The sequence below is a fragment of the Diabrotica virgifera genome, chromosome 5, assembly GCF_917563875.1.
Source record: "Diabrotica virgifera virgifera chromosome 5, PGI_DIABVI_V3a".
In the NCBI taxonomy this organism is placed as follows: Eukaryota; Metazoa; Arthropoda; class Insecta; order Coleoptera; family Chrysomelidae; genus Diabrotica; species Diabrotica virgifera.
Window position 1 is genome coordinate 217,898,477 of NC_065447.1, and position 20,145 is coordinate 217,918,621.

The 20,145-nt window shown below is 32.5% G+C and overlaps 1 protein-coding gene across 2 annotated transcripts in view; it reads right to left on the reverse strand.

The window, feature by feature from the left end:
- LOC126884659 (uncharacterized) overlaps positions 1-20,145 on the reverse strand; it is a 217,534-nt gene that overhangs the window by 65,627 nt on the left and 131,762 nt on the right. The window contains exon 1 of one of the 2 annotated variants that reach the window (XM_050650726.1): positions 13,259-13,507. The exons of the other annotated variant lie outside the window; for it this stretch is intronic. The gene's annotated coding sequence lies outside the window, so the exon portion shown is untranslated. Of the gene's footprint in view, positions 1-13,258; positions 13,508-20,145 lie in introns of those variants that run through there. 2 annotated transcript variants of the gene reach the window in all.

Genomic DNA, 20,145 nt, shown 5'->3' on the forward strand with positions numbered 1-20,145 from the left:
TTTATTTTTTAATCAAAAGTTATTCTCGTTCAAAAATTGCAATTTTACGATTTTTTGAAAGTTCCGCCGCGTTTATCTCGAAAACTATGCATCCTACGAAAAAAAATTTAAGAACATTTTTTGCTTAGAATTACCCAAGGAATACAAAAAAATGTTTTATTTTGCGAAAAATTGATGCTATGTAATTCCTCAAGTTCTTTGTTTATAACAATCTTATCGACATCCGGATCAACTGTTACCCAAAAAATTCGTGTTCTACGGGTCAAAATACATAAAAAACTTGGGTAAGTCCATCTAAATAAAGGAGCCCGTAGCACCCCCTCCTGGACACAGCACTTATTTGTTTATAAGCCAAAAAACTGTTTATAACTTTAAAACATTGCTGAGGCTGCTTAAATAATCCGATTTCAATTCTGTAAAGTGCATTAGATACGTGGAGTGCTTCTTTATATGTAAAAAAATTGACAAATCTTTGTATGTTCTAGTTTTTGTTGTGCAAGATTTTAAAAATTTTTAATTTTTTAAAAAAAGTGTAGATTGCAAAATTATGTAAAATCTAGTAAGTCAATTTTAATGAAATTTGGTGGACGCATTTAGCACATTACAAAAATTTTCTAAGCGGATTAGGAAGGTTCCAAGTGTAACTTAAGTGATGGAAAAACATTGAATAAAGACGGGCTTGTTTTGCCCCCTTATTTTATATTTATTGCTATTTTGCAGCAAGGGTGTTAAATTAAGACATTTTTAACCAATCGTATCTGATAGAAAATTTAATTATCTATGTTTTATTTCTATACGACTTTGTTCCAAAATGAATCGTTTTAAAGTTATAAGCAAAGAAAGTAGAGAAAAAAGAAGGATATTTTTTGAAATTTTTAAATATTTTTTTTATTAATGTTCCGGGCATATTTGAGAAGGAGCATAAGCCAATTATTATTAACGAAGTTATAACCTAACTTTATCCTCAAAAATCCGAATGCCACCTCTCACATCCACGTAAAAACAGATCCTTCCTGGTCTAAGAGATAAAATGTTTTTATCTAACTCATATTATGTATAAGTTTTTAGGTTGTGAAAACTGTCATTATAGATAGCAGTGCGTGAAGGGTTTAAAGTGTGCGTGAAGTAACAATGTATTTTAAATGGGATTTACTTTTTCGCACTTTTTTTGGCATACTTTCATATAATCAAATATTCTTAACTTTCATGCATTGTCACGCGTTGTCATGGTGATGACATTTTCAGCAATAAATTACGACAAAATTTTGACAGTTTTGTAGTTTGAAAGAAGTTAGAATTTTTAAATGTCAAAGTTCTAACAATTGTAGAATAGAAATGAATTCAAGTGACGAAGAGTTATAGTTTTTTTATTTGTTTATCGTAGATAAAATATTGCATGAAACTGTGCGTGAAGTACTTTTTGCGAACTTACGCGATGTATAGCACTCGTTCCGCTGTCGCTCGTGCTCTAAACATCGCGTGCGTTCGCAAAAAGCATACTTCACGAACTGTTTCATAAATAACTATTGTGACACATTTGAATTTTACGTTATATTGTATTCGAAGTTACGTGAACAAGATATAATCGTATGCAAAATAGTTCTATTTAACGAAGGATACAAAACAGCTTAGAATGATATAAACATAATGTAGACTTAACAGGCAATTTACCTATTAGGACGAATGAAGAAACACAAGAAGTTTTGGTTCTTCATTCTGACAATTGATGGAACAATGATGTAACAATTCTGACAAGAAACACAAGAAGTTTTGGTTCTTCATTCTGACGATTGATGGAACAATGATGTAACAATTCTGACGATTTTAAAAAGACAATGTTGTATACGAAAATAGTGTTAATATCCACACGAGTTCCGAGTTCTTGATTTTTTTTTTGTATTTTTAGTTAGTTCGCGCATCATATAGTTTTGAGTGCAGCTGTTGCCAGATCCACAAGTTTCCGTTACGAATGTAGAACGTATCGTATGGCCACTTAACAATTAAACCAGTAGAAAGATGACATTGGAAAGAAGCAAATTGGCCGAATTACAGGAGACACATAAACGAAATGGGCATAAAGAGAGAATTTGAATCCGTAGCAGAAATGAAAAGAAATATAGAAGAAATCATAAGAAAAATTCAACAAGCAATGGAAATGCACGAACAAGAGAGAACTAATTATTCCGAACTAGTTGAAAGAAGTCAAAAAACAAGAAACATAACTAGAAGAGTATACGAAAGGACAAGAAGAAATAAGGGCAAGACTTATTCAAGCAAGTGAAGCAAGCGTCACGGAAATAATCGACACAAGAAAATCAGAAAGCAAAGGAAAATTTTTCACATTTTTCGAACAATTGGAAACATGCAAAGATCATCTCTCTACTAAAACCAAGGAAGGACGGAAGAAGACCAAAAAGTTAAAGGCCGATATCCAATATTACCCCAGGCTGTGGGTGAAAAAACGTGATATAATTAAGGAATTTTTGAAACCTATCAGGTGTTGTAAAGGACGATGCCAGGAATAACTTCTACTAAAATGTGACCAAAAATATTGTGAGCTTTTTTTTTAATTGCGATTTTCATTTGTTAAATTTGCAATTTTTAAAGATTTTTAATTTTGCAGCTTAGGATATTGATTTTAGAGAAAAACTTTTTGATAAAAAGTTGTAGTAAATTAAAAAACCTACAATTTGAGCTATGGTAAGTTCAATTTCGTTTATTGGTTATTGCAAAACAGCATGCGGATGTCCAAAATGGCCGTTTTTTACAATTGCGTTATTTATTGTACAAATAATTTTTTTTTATTTTTTAAAGCTTTAAAATGAAGATCTTTCAATTCCAAACATAAAAAAAATTGCAAGGCAGGATTAATGAATTTCTTGCTTAGATATTATAAATTGTTTATCCCAATAGGTCAAATGTCGAAGGCTATAACTTTTTGAAGAAAAATCGTAGAGAGTTGTTGTAACATCCAATCTCCTTCTAAAGAGTTATATTTTCATATTCTGATGTAAATAAATGCGTAAAATATTTTTAAACCTCTAATTTTTGGGTTTGAAAATAAGGGGGCAAATTTCGTTATAAACATTTAGAGCTGAAGCGGCCCAGTACATCCTATGAGTTTTTAACTTACAGATTATTGCTGCTGAAGAGGAAACGAAGATTTATAAAAAAATAAAAAATTTCTACGACCAGCTGAAGCCGAGCTAAATGTTGGGTTTGAAAATAAGGGGGCAAATTTAGTTATAAACATTTAGAGCTGAAGCGGCCCTGTACATCCTATGAGTTTCTAACTTACAGATTGTTGTTGCTGAAGACGAAACGAAGATTTATAAAAAAATAAAAAAAGTTTACAACCAACTGAAGCCGAGATAATTGTTTATTTTTTCTTAAATCGTAGTGCCTTTATTTATAACAATTAAGAAATTATTTTACAGTCATTGACTAAAGAAAGACTTATATTATCTTAAAATAGAAATTATTATAAACTATAATTACATTTAATTATTAAAAATTATTTTTAAAATCGGTGCTTTTGCGAGCGGCCGAATTTTGCAAATCGCCCGGCTCGCTTCAAATCCGCGCGCTCGGAAAATTTTTAAGTAACTTTTATTAAATTTTGACCGAAAACAATTTAATAATATTACCATTATAATATATAGTGTATTTACCACTGTATTTGTTTTTCTTGATAAACTTTTATATGTGAAATCTAATTTCTGAAGAAATAATATTACAAAAATGATACATATAACTATATTTTTAATTTTTGCATTGTTATATAAATATAATAATAATAATGTTACTTCTTATTATACAATATAAAACATTTTCTTCTTGTAGTGACTATCCGTTTTGGATGTTGGCGACCATCATGGCAATTTGGCAAACCCCATTTGGAAACTGAGAACCAGGAAGGCGAAGGATTACCTTGCTAGAAAATTTACGTACGTCGTTCAACACAACAACTACAAATCTTTTTAGAGCAGCAGTACCGATTTAGTGTGCAAGTACAGATTGCCATGATGGTCGCCAACATCCAAAACGGATAGTCACTACAAGAAGAAAAAGTTTTATATTGTATAATAAGAAGTAACATTATTATTTATTATTATTATATTTATATAACAATGAAAAAATTAAAAATATAGTTATATATTTCATATATAGGTATGTATCATTTTTGTAATATTATTTCTTCAGAAATGAGATTTCACATATAAAAGTTTATCAAGAAAAACAAATACAGTGGTAAATAGACTGTATATTATAATGGTAATATTATTAAATTGTTTTCGGTCAAAATTTAATACAAGTTACGTAAAAATTTTCCGAGCGCGTGGATTTGAAGCGAGCCGGACGCTCGCAAAAGCACCGATTTTAAAAATAATTTTTAATAATTAAATGTAACTATATTTTATAATTATTTTTAATTTAAGATAATATAAGTCTTTCTTTAGTCATTGACTGTAAAATAATTTCTTAATTGTTGTAAATAAAGGCACTACGATTTAAGAAAAAAGAAACAATTATCTCGGCTTCAGTTGGTTGTAGAAAATTTTTATTTTTTTATAAATCTTCTTTTCGTCTTCAGCAACAATAATCTGTAAGTTAGAAACTCATAGGATGTACAGGGCCGCTTCAGCTCTAAATTATTATAAAGAAAATTGCCCCCTTATTTTCAAGCCCAACATTTAGCTCGGCTTCAGATGGTCGTAGAATTTTTTTATTTTTTTATAAATCTTCGTTTCGTTTTTAGGAACAATAATCTGTAAGTTAAAAACTCATAGGATGTACAGGGCCGCTTCAGCTCTAAATGATTATAACGAAATTTGCCCCCTTATTTTCAAACCCAAAAATGAGAAGTTTAAAAATGTTTTACGCATTTATTTACATCAGAATATGAAAATATAACTCTTTAGAAGGAGATTGGATGTTTCACCAACTCTCTACGATTTTTTTTCAAAAAGTTATAGCCTTCGACATTTGACCTCTTGGGATAAACAATTTATAATATCTAAGCAACAAATTCGTTAATCCGGCCTTACAATTTTTTTTTTATGTTTGGAATTGAAAGATCTTCATTTTAAAGCTTTAAAAATAAAAAAAATTATTTGTACAATAAATAACGCAATTGTAAAAATCGGCCATTTTGGACCTTTCGCAGGCTGTGTTGCAATAACCAATAAATGAAATTAAACTTACCATAGCTCAAATTGTAGGTTTTTTTAATTTACTACAACTTTCTATTAAAAAGTTTTTCCCTAGAATCAATATCCTAAGCTGCAAAATTAAAAATCTTAAAAAATTGCAAATTTAACAAATGGAAATCGCAATAACAAAAAAAGCTCACAATATTTTTGGTCACATTTTAGTAGAAGTTATTCCTGGCATCGTCCTTTACAACACCTAATAGGTTTCAAAAATTCCTGAATTATATCCTGAAATCGACCTATTTTTCACCCACAGCCTGGAGTATATCCCTACTGGAATTTCTACAAAAATATCTATAAAAAACTAATGAAACATACACAAAAGAAAAATAGTACAAGAAGACCAGGTCTGATCCAGAAGAGGAAGATATTGCAAACTGCAAGTAGTTGTCATTGAAACTAAAATCCGTTTTAACCGAAACCAAAAAACAGGAATGGCTATTCTCGACATAGAAAAAGTGTCTGAAAATAAGACCTTATCTACAAGATGGACAGAGGTAAATCTCATTATTTATAGTTCAGAGAAATATGGAAAAAAATAGCCTGTTGGTGACACAACCCCCTCCAGGCCGAAACCAATTTTTTTGAGTAATATGGACATCTATAATAATAACCTATATATTTCCTGCAGCCGATTTTGATGATATACATAGTTATAAACAAATGAAGATCAAAAAACGGTAAATTTAAACGGTAAACAAATTTGAGAGCAAGAAACTCATAAACGGTATAAAAAACTTCAATATGGCGTTTGCTTAATATGTCTATCCTTATTGATTGCTTAGAAAATTGCGAAATAAATCATAAATTTTGAGTTTTTATAAATATTTATAACTTATGTAAAAATTAACTTAGAACCTTCTTATTAAACGGAATGCTGAGACTTATGGTGCTTAATTCATACCCTAAATTTCGAAGAAATTGGTCAAATAGTTTAAAAGTTATTTAATTTGTTTATCCCAAATTTATTTTTTTTGCAACACTGTAAGTCAGAAAATGATGAAGCTACAGTAATACTTTGGATAGTTTATGGAAGAAGGAAATTTACAGTATTAATTTAATTTAAAAAAATTACAAAAAATAATTATAAATATTGCAAAATTATTTTGCAAAAACATGTGAATTAAATAAATGGGGGGGGGGGGCTAACTTTGTCCCTAATTGTCCTAGGACAGTTGTTTTTCTTTCTAAATGTGTATAAAAATTCAGTCTTTCTAAATATGAAAAAATAATTTTTCTACAGGTAACGGTTAAAAAGTTATTCTAATTGTTTATAAGTAAGCAAAAAGTCGACATGTTTTTTCAAAATAATTTTACACTGTTTAAAATTATTTTTTGTCATTTATTTTTAATAATGGTAATAGTATAAATGTTCTTCTTTCATAAACTGTCCGAAGTATGATTGTAGCCTCATAATTTTCTGACTTGTAGTGTTGCAAAAAAAAATGAATTTGGGATAAACAAATTAAATAACTTTTAAACTATTTGACCAATTGCTTTGAAATTTAAAATATAATTTAAGTACAAGAAGTATCAGCATTCTGTTTAATAAGAAGGTTCTAAGTTAATTTTTACATAAGTTATGAATATCTTTAAAAACTCAAAATTTATGATTTATTTTGCAATTTTCTAAGCAACCAATAAGGATGGACATATTCAGCGAACGCCATATTGAAGTTTTTTATACGATTTATGAGTTTCTTACACTCAAATTTGTTTAAAGTACTTAACTTTTTGGTAATAGATTAAAAAAGCGAAAATTTAGCGTTTTTTGATTTTCATTTGTTTATAACTATGTATATCATCAAAATCGGCTGCAGGAAACATATAGGTTAATAATATAGATGTCCATACTACTCAAAAAATTTGGTTTCGGCCTGGAGGGGGATGTGTCACGAGAAAAATCTTATTTCTCTGGACTATTAGTCAACATATGTGATACATATTTAGCTAAGTTTTATCAAAAGATGTCCAGGATGCAAGAGGTTCAGAAAGGGATGCCTCAGGGCAGCATTTTATCGCCCATTTTATGCAATACTTTTGTTTAAGATTTGCTACTTCCAACACATGCAATAATAAACACAGTCCTATACTCGGACGATACGGCAATATAAAGGCGAAGCAATAAAGCACTAAAATCGGCCTTACCTCCGAAAAAAAAAACGACAAGACGGATCTTAGTAATTATTTTTGCATTCGATTCGTGAATGCGCCAGGAAACTTTGTGACCCAGAGCCATGATATAATATTGAAAAACTGCATACAAAAAATGCATTCTTAAAGTGCATCTCAAACATACAATAAAAAAATTCAGAACTCGTCAATTATCGACGGAAATGAGTTCAATTTTGTTACTCTGGGATTTTTGGGGTCGCTGAAAACGAATATGACGTCGGAAGTGATCTCCGGAGTACCTAGTGCCCAGAGTACCTACTGTTTACATCGTCATTAAAATTCATTAAAAAATTAGTCAAAAATCATTACTTGGAGGGTTTTTAGGGTCACTAACGACGAATATGACATCGGAAATGATCTACGGAGTACCTGGTGCCCAGGGTATCTCTGTTTACCCCGTCTTGTGGAGTTTTCGGCAAAAAATTTATTAAAAAATTAGTCAAAAATCATTACTTATGGGGTTTTGGGGTCCCTAACGACGAATATGACATCGGAAGTGATTTTCGGAATATCTAGTGGCCAGGGTACCTCGTCTTATGGAGTTTTCGGCAAATTCATTAAAAAATTAGTCAAAAATCATTGCTCGGGGGTTTTTGGCTCGCTGACGTTGAATATGACATCGGAAGTGATCTACGGAGTACCTGGTACCCAGGGTACCTACTGTTTAACTCGTTTTCTGGAGTTTTCGGCAAATGCATTAAAAAATTAGCCAAATTCATTACTCGGGGGGTTTTTGGGGTATCTGACGACGAATATAACATCGGAAGTGATCTCCGGAGTACCTGATGCCCAGGGTACCTACTGTTTACCTCATCTTCCGAAGTTTTCGGCCAATTCATTAAAAAAATTGTCAAAAATCATTAGTCACGAGATGAACAGTAGGTACCCTGTGCACCAGGTACTGCGGAGATCACTTCCGATATCATATTCGTCGTCAGCGACCCCAAAAACCCCCTGAGAGTAATGATTTTTGACTAATTTTTTAATGAACTTGCCGAAAACTCCCGAAGACGAGGTAAACAGTAGGTACTCTGGGCACCAGGTATTCCTGAGATCACTTCCGATGTCATATTCGTCGTTAGCGACCCCAAAACTCCCCGAGTAATGGTTTTTGACTAGTTTTTTAATAATTTTTTTGCCGAAAACTCCATAAGACGAGGTAAAAGGTAGGTACCTTGGGCACCAGGTACTCCGTAGATCACTTCCGATGTCATATTCGTCGTTAGTGACCCTAAAAACCTCCCCGAGTAATGATTTTGACTAATTTTTTAATGACTTTTAATGACGAGGTAAACAGTAGGTACCCTTGGCACCAGGTACTCCAGAGAACATTTACGACGTCATATTCGTTTTCAGCGACTCCAAAAACCCCAGAGTGACAAAATTGAACTCATTTCCGCCGATAATTGACGAGTTCTGAATTTTTTTTTGTCTGTTTGAGATGCACTTTAAGAATGCATTTTTTGTATGCAGTTTTTCAATATTATATCATGGCTCCGGTTCACACAGTTTCCTGGCGCATTCACGAATCGAATGCAAAAAGAATTATTAAGATCCGTCTTGTCGTTTTTTTTTTCGGAGGTTCAGTGCTTTATGCTTCGACTAATATATAGCAGGAAAAGAAGAGTTGTCGATACACTAGAAAATTATTTAGGAAGAATTTCGGAATTCACAGATAAATGGAAGATAAAAATCAACGCGGAAAAGACGTAATTTTTCATCTTTACGCAGCAGCAAAATATACCAGTTGAAGTCACGATGAGAGGAAACGTTATCGTTTACCAAAGAAAAAAGCGAATTTGGCAAAAAGTCTAATTCAACCTTATATTTTCAGGTCCAGCCACCTAACGATAGCCAAGAAGATCAAATTATACCAGGAATACGTTAGATCCGTGATGCTGTAGGCAGTCCCAGTTTGGAGTTCCACAGTACAGCAGAAATTAACTGGAAGATTTAGGAAAACAGAAACTTGTTATAGATAGAATATCTGATAAATACAACCGTCCGATAAAGGCTTCAGTAAACATCACTGAGGGAGAGGGAGATAACAGAGAACACGACAAGGTACTTCTACCATTAAGCCACAAGAAGACCAGAGACATTCTCAATAGAGATCGAATCCAGAGGACGCATAGAGAAAAACACAGACTGATTGACCATCTAGTCAGGGTCTAGACAGGTGGTTGCCGAAGACAGCCAATCAGGGAAGTAGGAACAGTGCTGAATATATATGTAGTACCTACCTACAGAAAAAATTGTTCTAGAGTTCAACAACAGAAATAATCAGGTACAGGGGCGTAACAGAAGCCCCCGCAGCATGAAGCTTGCGGGGGCCCCATCTTGTCGTCTAATATGTAAAAATGTGTCATTGATATATTATTTTACGCATGCATACGCAACGTTTTTAAGCAGTGCCTGGAAATCGTCAAAAACTTTCCTCGATTCGAGTTAGCAAACAATGTAGAAAAACGTCCAACCAAAATTGCTTACTCTAAAAACGTTATCGACGACTAGGTCGTCATCCAGATTTCAAACTGTGCTTGGTCTTGGTGTAAGGCAGAACTAAATAAAAATTTTAGTAACACTGTCTAAAATAATAATAACTACCACATATCGTGAGTAGAGAATGACAACTAGTAATTAAAAAAGTAAAATGGAACAGTTTGAATTTGTCTTCCCATCTATTTTACAAAATAAAGTGGTACTTTTACCTAACTGTAAAGAATTTTTGTCAAATCTTAAATACGTCATTTTTACAAGAAACCAAAGATTTTGCTACTAATTGTGGCTTTCCCTGTACATACGTTTAAAATCAAAAGGTTTGGTAGAGTTAAGCATTTTGATGGATTCTTACATGATTAACGCATCTTAAACCCTGAAAGAAATATATTATATAGTAGGCGTGTTTTTCGGAAATCTCGATGTACATAGTTATTGAACAAATTCAAGCTGGATTTATAAGTATGTACAAAGTGAACAACGATGTTAAAGTCTTACATCTTAGAGGTGGATATCTTTTCAAATCGGATCCAGAAGTTTTTGCAGGAGCCAGTAACTTAGTTGCTGCGTACCCGTCAGATTTATGTAACGAGATTTGGAGCAACTGCAATTTGTTAGAAAATCATTAAGGACACAGTTGGAATCGGCGAACTCAATTTATGATGCAGCCAAAATTATTCTTATAGATTTTCATTGCACTAGTGCTTGCATCTTGCATATCAGAAGTGTGTCATGCGTACATCTTGTTTTCATCTTTACTTGTCACGACCGCTGGTTCAGAGATAGGTACCTACATATTTCTAAACTTAAATTATAAAACCATATATTCGTAGTACATACGAACAATCTTAGAAGCACGGTTACCTTCTCTATAGAGCTTATAAGTACATATTGAAAATAAAGTTGTCTATCAGATAGATATTAATAAAATAATCGTAGATAATATATTCGCTGATATTAGTTCACGAAGAAAGTTGTTAATTTCATAGAAAGATACTATGTAATAATGTAATAATTTAAAGAGTGTAGGCGCCAAATTTCGGACTAATGCTTTTTAAATGAATTCATTTTTTTCGAATCCTGAGAAAGCTAATAAATATTTTTGAAAAGTTTAAACGCAAAATGAAAGATTACATTATTACCGAGGGCTGAAAGTCCCTTAGAATAAAAAAAAAGTTTCTTTTAAATGGGATATTTGAAATTAAAAATAATACTAAATGCTTTCATCTTTCATTCTGCGTTTAAATTTTTCAAAAATACTACCTAGTTTTCTCAGGATTCGAAAAAAATGAATGCATTTAAAAAGCATTGGCACGAAATTTTGCGCGTAGGCTCTCAATTTTTGTTCTATTTTATTCTATACCAATAAAGATCAAAAATTTAGGCTGTTATAAACAGTGCATAAATACACTAACACATATACCTACGTTTTTGTTACACAAGTCGCATTTAGTAATTTTTTAAAGGGGCCCCCATTTCCAATTCTGCAAGGGGGCCCCGACGGAGTTTGTTACGCCACTGATCAGGTACCCAAATACCGATCAGGTACCACAAAGCAAGCGGTGCACAAGCGAAAAGTTGGAAAGAAGATAAGTCTTTAAAGTCAAGCGTCCACAGACCCGCATCGTACGCATCGTACGCAACGGATTTTAGTTTGACAATCGATAATGCGATCCATACGATGCGGATCAGTGGACGCGGTTACATAAGTTTCTGTACAAGGCAAACTAAAATCCGTTGCGTACGATGCGTCCGATGCGGGTCTGTGGACGCTTGCCTTAAAGGCTCGTTTTCACGGATAGGATAGGATTTGTCCTATCACACAAAACGTACAATAAGATGTAGCGTGAAAACAGCAAAACGTACGTCTTGTCGAATCGAAAAAATTAAATTCGCTTATTCACAAAACGTACGTTTTGTCGTACGTTTAAAACGTACAATAAGACGTAGCGTGAAAACGAGCCTTAAGACAGACAGGCAATAAAGTTTTTATTCTACATCCCACCAGAATGAAAACAATGGGAACCTTCTCTGGTTACACCTCCGAGGCTTCTACAATTTGCAAGCCATACGGATGCTGAGACTAAGGAAGATGAGGGAATTTTACAATTTATAATTCACGTCCCATCTGCTCAGTGCGGTAAAGTTCCAACGAGAATGGTTCCCTTCGTACTTCAATCAGAGTAAATGTAAATAAAAATGAATAACCATTTTCAATTTCGTTGCAAAACGAAAATACAGCCGAACCATATTCTAGTCCAATCAGAGAGTGCAGCAAGCACCTCTACCGGTTTCGAAACTTATTAGTCTCTCATCAGGAGGCTCATATGCTGCTCTCTCTGATCCAACCAAAAGATGTCTCAACATTCGTATAGCTTGCAAATTGTAAAAGCCTCGGAGGTGTAACCAGAGAAGGTTCCCATTGTTTTCATTCTGGTGGGATGTAGAATAGCATTATGTTGTTTTATATGCCATTAGAGTGAAAACTTATTCTTTTTGCTAGCAGTTGCCGCTAGGGCATCTATGCCATTTCGTTCGTTGCAATCCGGGACTGCACGCTGGGGTTTGTTTTGGTTGGATCAGAGAGAGCAGCATATTGTGCCTCCTGATGAGAGACTAAGAGGTTTTGAAACCGGTAGAAGTGCTTGCTGCACTCTCTGATTGGACTAGAATATGGTTCGGCTGTATTTTCGTTTTGCAACGAAATTGAAAATGGTTATTAATTTTTGATTTACATTTACTCTGATTGGAGTACGAAGGGAACCATTCTCGTTGGAACTTTACCGCGCTGAGCAGATGGGACGTGAATTGTAAATTGTAGAATTCCCTCATATTCCTTAGTCTCAGCATCCGTATGGCCTGCAAATTGTAGAAGCTTCGGAGGTGTAACCAGAAAAGGTTCCCATTGTTTTCATTCTGGTGGGATGTAGAACAGCATTATGTTGTTTTATATGCCATTAGAGTGAAAACTTAGTCTTTTTTTATTTTTTATTTTTAGTTTAGATTTACCTACCTTAGGACCTTAGGTAGGTTTAGGTATACGCTTATGGACAATTTTTCAAGTTTATATGGGGTGACATAAAATAAGAACCGTTTTGAAGTCTATAATAGAGATTAGATTATTTTGTCCTTTTAGTTTAGTTTAGTTTAATAAATGTGTAACATTTTTTATTTATCTTTTGATTATTTTGCTGTAACTATGCTCTTTCTTGTGTATCTACCTATTAAGTCATTACATAGTAATTTCTACATATTATGTTATTATCAGTCATCAACAAAACACCGCAGATTAACGGATAATTCTCCTACTACAATTATTCAGATCATGTTTATTGATATACATATTACATAGCAATGCATATTGAACGTACCAATCAAAATTCATCACGGCACATGATACTACATACGACATATTACATATTCCGAACTTTAGGACATTTCCTGTACACAAACACCTGTTGTCACACAAATAACGCACTTACACTGTAGAAAACTTATTTTAAATCAGTTTAGTGGTAACGACAATGTGGGATGCTGCCGATACAGTTACATCTTTACCCGACCGAACAGGTAGAAGCTTTGTTTTAATTGTGGATCCGATCTGTCTGATCAGTTAAGTTTTCAGGTAGATTCCGTGAGGTGGTTCTTGTAAAATCAACGGATGACTGTAACGGATGGTTCTGTCGGTACCAAAACAAGTCTTGTTTTCTCAAAACCGGCATTCTTCAGTTTAGTGCCCTCGCGAAGACTACGTACTACGTTGCCAAATCTGGTTTCTTCCTATACGTATTATAAATATGAGTCATCGAGATTAAAGGAAGAACGTTAGTTTGTTATGATTATGTAATTTAGAAAAGAATTAGATCAGTATGCTCAGGTCACACGAACTATAATAAAATTTTGGTTTGTTAAAAGCAAAAGTATATGAGATAAATCCAGATGATAACGTTAAAATCTAACAGTCAAAAATTTTTAGGGTTGATGAAGTAGGATATTTTAACCATAATTATAACAATTTTATTTAATATGCTCTACAGGCCTTGTAGGTCTAGGGCTTTACAATTTACAATTTTACATAATACACATGATAGTACCTATACACAATGTCTTTTAATTTTATTTAATGTGTCTACCTAAAGATTGCTCCACTATGGTTCTTCACTGTATTCTATTTTTCGTGTTCTCTTTCCAGCCTGTAATTTCCATCGATCCTATATCTTCCTGAAACTTGTCTTGCCATCTTTTTCTTGGTCTACCTCGTCTACTTGTCCCAACTGGTCTTCTCAGCAGTACCTTCTTTGGCATTCTTGCCCTATCCAATCTCTCGACATGACCTGCTCACCTGATTTTTGTGCCTTTGTGTATCTTTTTATACTTGGTTCCTTGTAAAACATCCTTAATTCTTGATTGGTTCTTCTTTGCCAACCGTCTTCCGTATTTTGTCCCCCGAAAATAGCTCTGAGTACCTTCTGTTTCCACCTCTCTATCGTTTCTTCTTCTGTTTTATTTAGCACCCATGTCCCACATCTCTAGGTGACTGTTGCTCTTATTACGGTTTTGTATATTCTGGTTTCCGTCTTTCTCGATACGTGCTTTGACTTTAAATATTTTTTTTAAACTATCGACCTTTCGGTTACCTTTTGCTATCCTGTGCTTTAGTTAATTTTGCTCGTATCCTCTTTCGTCTATTATGATCCCTAGATATGTAAAGTGCTTTACTCTTTTAAATTTATACTCTTTTCCATCGAAAGCTATTAACTTAAGCATATCTTCAGGTCCTCTTTCTGTATTTCCTAGCACCGTGTATTTAAATTTTTTCTTCATTTATTTCTAGGCCGATTTTTTTTGCCTGAAAATGTAATTTCTATGGTTGCTCTATTCATTACCCACATTGATAATCTTTATCTAAATTTCTCTGGATAATACCTACTCGTTCCCAAATTCCAATATTTTAAATTTTTCTAATTTGTTATCCGTGTCCTTAATGGCAATAACTACCTTGTTTTTTCCTCATCTTATTGTATTTTTACTGCTTCTTTTGCTATAGTTTTCTTATTGATAAAATTATTGTCTTCCATTGGAAGGATATCTGACGTGCATATAATGATATTCTTGGAGGTTAAAGGCCCATTTATACATATCAGGGCCGTGTCCGTTCCGTGTTAAGACAGGGACGTCCCAAAAAAAAACAATATGTATTCTTATGAGTATATTTATACATTGGCGTTTCCCGGACGGAGCCCGTCCGAGCCCGGTCTGAAATTAATCCCAGCCGATATTTTTTCAGTCGGCACTGGCGATGCACGAAAATGACACGGATCGCAGGGACTTGTATAAACACGATTTTATTGTTTTGTGAACGCGACTGCTGGAAAAGAGGCAAGCAATAGATATGGTGAGGTGAGATCTTCTATCCAAGCCGAAATATTTTCAACTATCTTTTACACAGAGATATGTAATAACTGATGGATTCGACCGTTACTTGATGGAAGTTCATTTTATCTAACAATAAAACACTGAAAACGTTTGTTTTCTATACTTCCACAAAATTTATTATAACTAAGTGACTACAGCTGTTTCGGCGAAGTGCCTTTCTCAAGTGATATAGTTTACGATGTGTTTGCCTTTTTAAGTCTTCAACTGAAGAGGTTGAGGAGTGGGGAGCTGTTTGTAAAAAGAAAGAAAAATACAAAAGTAAAAAGAAAAGGGAGAAAAATACAGATATAATTCTGAATGACCAACTCGAGACAAACAGCTCCCCACTCCTCAACCTCTTCAGTTGAAGACTTAAAAAGGCAAACACATCGTAAACTATATCACTTGAGAAAGGCACTTCGCCGAAACAGCTGTAGTCACTTAGTTATAATAAATTTTGTGGAAGTATAGAAAACAAACGTTTTCAGTGTTTTATTGTTAGATATGTAATAACGTTTTCCTCTCTTATTCGGCCCGGTACGCACACTGCCACAACCCGGTTGTATGTAAATATTGCATTAAAAATACCCGGACTCGGCACTGACCCGGAACGGACACGGCCCGGGTATGTATAAATGGGCCTTAATGGTTGGCTTTTGATAAGATCAGTTAATGGTACTTGGCTATATTCATCGGTGTTATTGATTAGCTTGGTCCAGGCAAGTTGATTACATGCGACAGTAGGTTTCTCTTAAGATAGCACCTTCGACTTCTTGTCTTGGGATGATGATTGTGCCTTATATTTCTTTTATGGGCAATCTGACTTGTGTAATTGTTTGGGGTTCTGGCTGGACTGTATATGTAGGAAACCGTAATGCATAGGAAAACGGAAAACTAGAATGCTCTGTAGTAAGAGTAGCGGAAATAATCAAGATTTGCCTTCAGAAGTTCAAGATTATCGAGGCCGATAAGACCATCAAAGGTTTTATGAAATTTGAAAAGATAGAATTGCAAGTTCAAATCGGAGTTAATTTGGGGAAAATTTGGAATTTCTACACAATAATCTTGTGAATGATTCTGAAAAGTTAATGTACCTAACTATAAATGATTCGTATTTAATATTATTTTTGCAGAATTTATAATCAATATCTATATTGATATTTTTCAGGATTAAGGAAAGGTTTAGTGGCTTCTGTATCAATAAAAAGTTTAGAATTTTAATTTTAATGTAAGGGACCTGCTCTCTTTTGTCAGAATATAAATGCAATAATTCTAATGCGTTCCTTCTATTTCTTCTTGAACTCCTTGAAAGTGTGCATCTTCTTCTTTAAATTCTTGACTTTCTTATTCGTAGTAATGGTAATTTTGGTATGCGTCATTGTATATACAGAGTGTCCAGAAACTCTACCGACAAACGAAGACAGGAGATTTCTCAGATAATTTTAAGACAATTTAACCCAATTCACCTAGTCCGAAAATGCTTCCTAAGGGAGCTAGAGCTCTTTGAAGATGGCGTTTTGTAATTAGTTTTTCTTAAATACCTCCAGAACGCTTCCAGTTAGAAAAACGAAAATTGGTACACATATTTATCTTCCAGAGATAAATCGATTCCATTTATTGTGAATTTCTAGTACCAGTCATAGGCGTCCGTTTTGGGTGGGGCAACGGTTATTTTATCGCATAATTTTTGTCTTTAACTTTTAAGCATTTTTGATACTGGATTATTAAATTGTGAGGTATTCTAATACTAAAAGGTACTCTTGCTTTAAGTCGGTAATTTGAAAAAAAAAATTCAAAAATAAAACGATGTATTTTACCAACTTAAAGCAAGAGTAACTTTTAGTACTAGAATACCTCATAATTTAATAATCTAGTTTCAAAAATCCTTAAAAATTAAAGACAAAAAGTTATGCGATAAAATAACCGTTGACCTACCCAAAACGGACGCATATGACCGGTACTAGAAATTCGCAATTAATGAAATCAATTCATCTCTGGAATATAAATAAACGTACCAGTTTTCGTTTTTCTAAATAGTTTTTTTTTGATATTCAAAAAACGAAAAATTTTCAAATCGATTTTTCTAGAATCGGTGTATTCTACCGACTTAACTTCTACCGACAAAATGCTTAAAAATTAAAAACAAAAAAGTTATGCGATAATATAACTGTTGTCCTACCGAAAACGGACGCCTATGAGCGGTACTAGAAATTTGCAATGGATGGAATCGATTTCTGGAAGATAAATATGTGTACCAATTTTCGTTTTTCTAAATAAAAGCGTTCTGGAGATATTTAAGAAAAACTAATTACCAGACGCCATCTTCAAATAGCTCTAGCTCCTTTAGGAAGCATTTTCGGGCCATAAGTGATTAATGTAGAATTTATTATCTATGTAAAGGTATCTTTGACTTCATTGTTCTCAACTAAACCATTTCTTCACTTGTAAATCTTAGTTTATAATTCCCTCAATTATAGTTAGTTGTAGAAATTGTATTTAATAAACTGTTTAAAAATAGTTAATTCCTGAACAAAGTCAATTTGCTGAACTACTGTTGAATTTTTTTTAAATAAAGTTTATCTACAAATCTTTACCGTTGCTGTTTACAAACATGTCTTCCGTCTTCCTAGATTTATTTAAAAATTTAGATTTATTTCCAAATAAAAACCAATTTCTGTTGATCATCCCTCATTAAAGATTGTGCTGCTGGTATGATGATGCATTTAAGAATATCTTTCCTGCAATACGTATTACTGGGAAATGTTTTCAAATAAGATAAAGCTCTCAATAAGGTCGTAAAGCACGGCAGCATAATAAACAACACTGTTTTATTTTCACGTGATGAATTACTTTATTATTTATTTTAAAAGAAAGTCAAGATTTAAATAAGAAATCTGCTACGACGAATTAGTCAGGATAATTAGGAAAAAATATGTATTAATTTAGATTAGATAGAAAATAAAAAAAAGTGGTACAGAACGGTACTGTAGACTAGCGCGAAGCTTCATACTGTTTTCTGTATTTTTAAATTTTAAAAAATATTATTTTTATAATTGAATAAAGTAATTTTATTATTTTTTATTTTACGATTTTTTTTACAATCAGCGATTTCCAAAGTTTATTTATTTATTTTAACATTTTTTTGCATTCGAATCTGCATAAAACATCTGTTAGTCCTTTATATACATTTTAACATACTTAATTAAAAAATATACATGTATAACGGACTCCCCTCATCGCATAAATGGACTTTTCCAACTATTTAGTGACGCTACTTTCGTGGCGACTGCCTTAGAATTTTCCTATAGAAAAAAATTTCCTATAATTTTGAAAAGGTATTTTGAAAATATGTAAGGATAGTTACTTGGATTCAAATAAATTCCAAGAAAAACTAAAAGAAAAACAATCGATTACAAATTGTTGCAAAGTCTTCGACTCGCTTTTAAATCACGTTTCCACAAAGAAACAAAATTAGCTGCACCAAATGGACCAAAAGACAGGTAAGCAAAAGAGAAACAAATTAAAATATTTTATTCAGCTTAGCTGCACCTGAGAATAACAGACTACAATACTGTTTTACGAAAAATAACGTAAAAATAAGTTAAGAGAAATACTTTGATAGTTTAGTAAACGAATAACATGGCCGATATGATTTTTGGTGATTTGATAACTGTCTGTAGCTAATACGGAGACGTTGATTCTGAATGTGAATTTGATTTGAGCCCATCATTTCGAAGATTTTTCACAAAATTATATATATATATATATATATATATATATATATATATATATATATATATATATACACAGTATGTCCCTGTAAGTTGTATCCATATGGAAAACTTTTTTATTATTAATTTTACGAAAAAAAGTTATTCTTTATAAAAAGCTCTGCATGGTCCAAAACCTAAGATTCAACCATCAGATATAAAATTTTATGAATATTATACGGGGTATGTCAAAAAGTTTGAATTTCACTCAAGAGTAAAGCAGCTTTATTTTTCACAATATTGAAAATTGCTATTATGAAAAGTTGTTTGGAATTAAAAACTATATTCTAATATGCAATTACATCCTTCTAATTGAAAAATTTTTTTTTTGAAAAATTATGGATAACTAACATTATTTTCAGTAATTTTAATATTTTACCGTGAGTGAATGGAGTAATAGTTCGGTTTAAGGGTATTAATTTTTTTCGAATCCTGAGAAAACTAATAAGTATTTTAAAAAAAAATTAAATGCAGAATGAAAGGCTAGTTTATTACCGAGGGCCGAAAGTCCCTTTGAATAAATAAAAAGTTTCTTTTGAATGAAATATTTGCAATTAAAAATCACACTAAATTTTTCGTTTTATTTTTACCCCTATGTACCTTATTAAAATAAACATTATAGATATTTTCAGGGACTTTCGGCCCTCGGCAATATTTGACATAAGATGGTTGAATTTTAGGTTTTCAGACCATGCAGAACTTTTTATTAAGAATCACTTTTTTTCGTAAAATTAATAATAAAAGAGTTATCAGAACTGAAATAACTGAAAATAATGTTAGTTATCCATAATTTTTCAAAAAAAAAAAGAATTCAATTAGAAGGATGTAATTGCATATTAAAATATAGTTTTTAATTCCAAACAACTTTTCATAATAGCTATTTTCAATATTGTGAAAAATAAAGCTACTTTACTCTTGAGTGAAATTCAAACTTTTTGACATACCTCGTATAATATTCATAAAATTTTATATCTGATGGTTGAATCTTAGGTTTTTGACCATGCAGAGCTTTTTATGAAGAATGACTTTTTTTTGTAAAATTAATAATAAAAAAGTTTTCCATATGGATACAA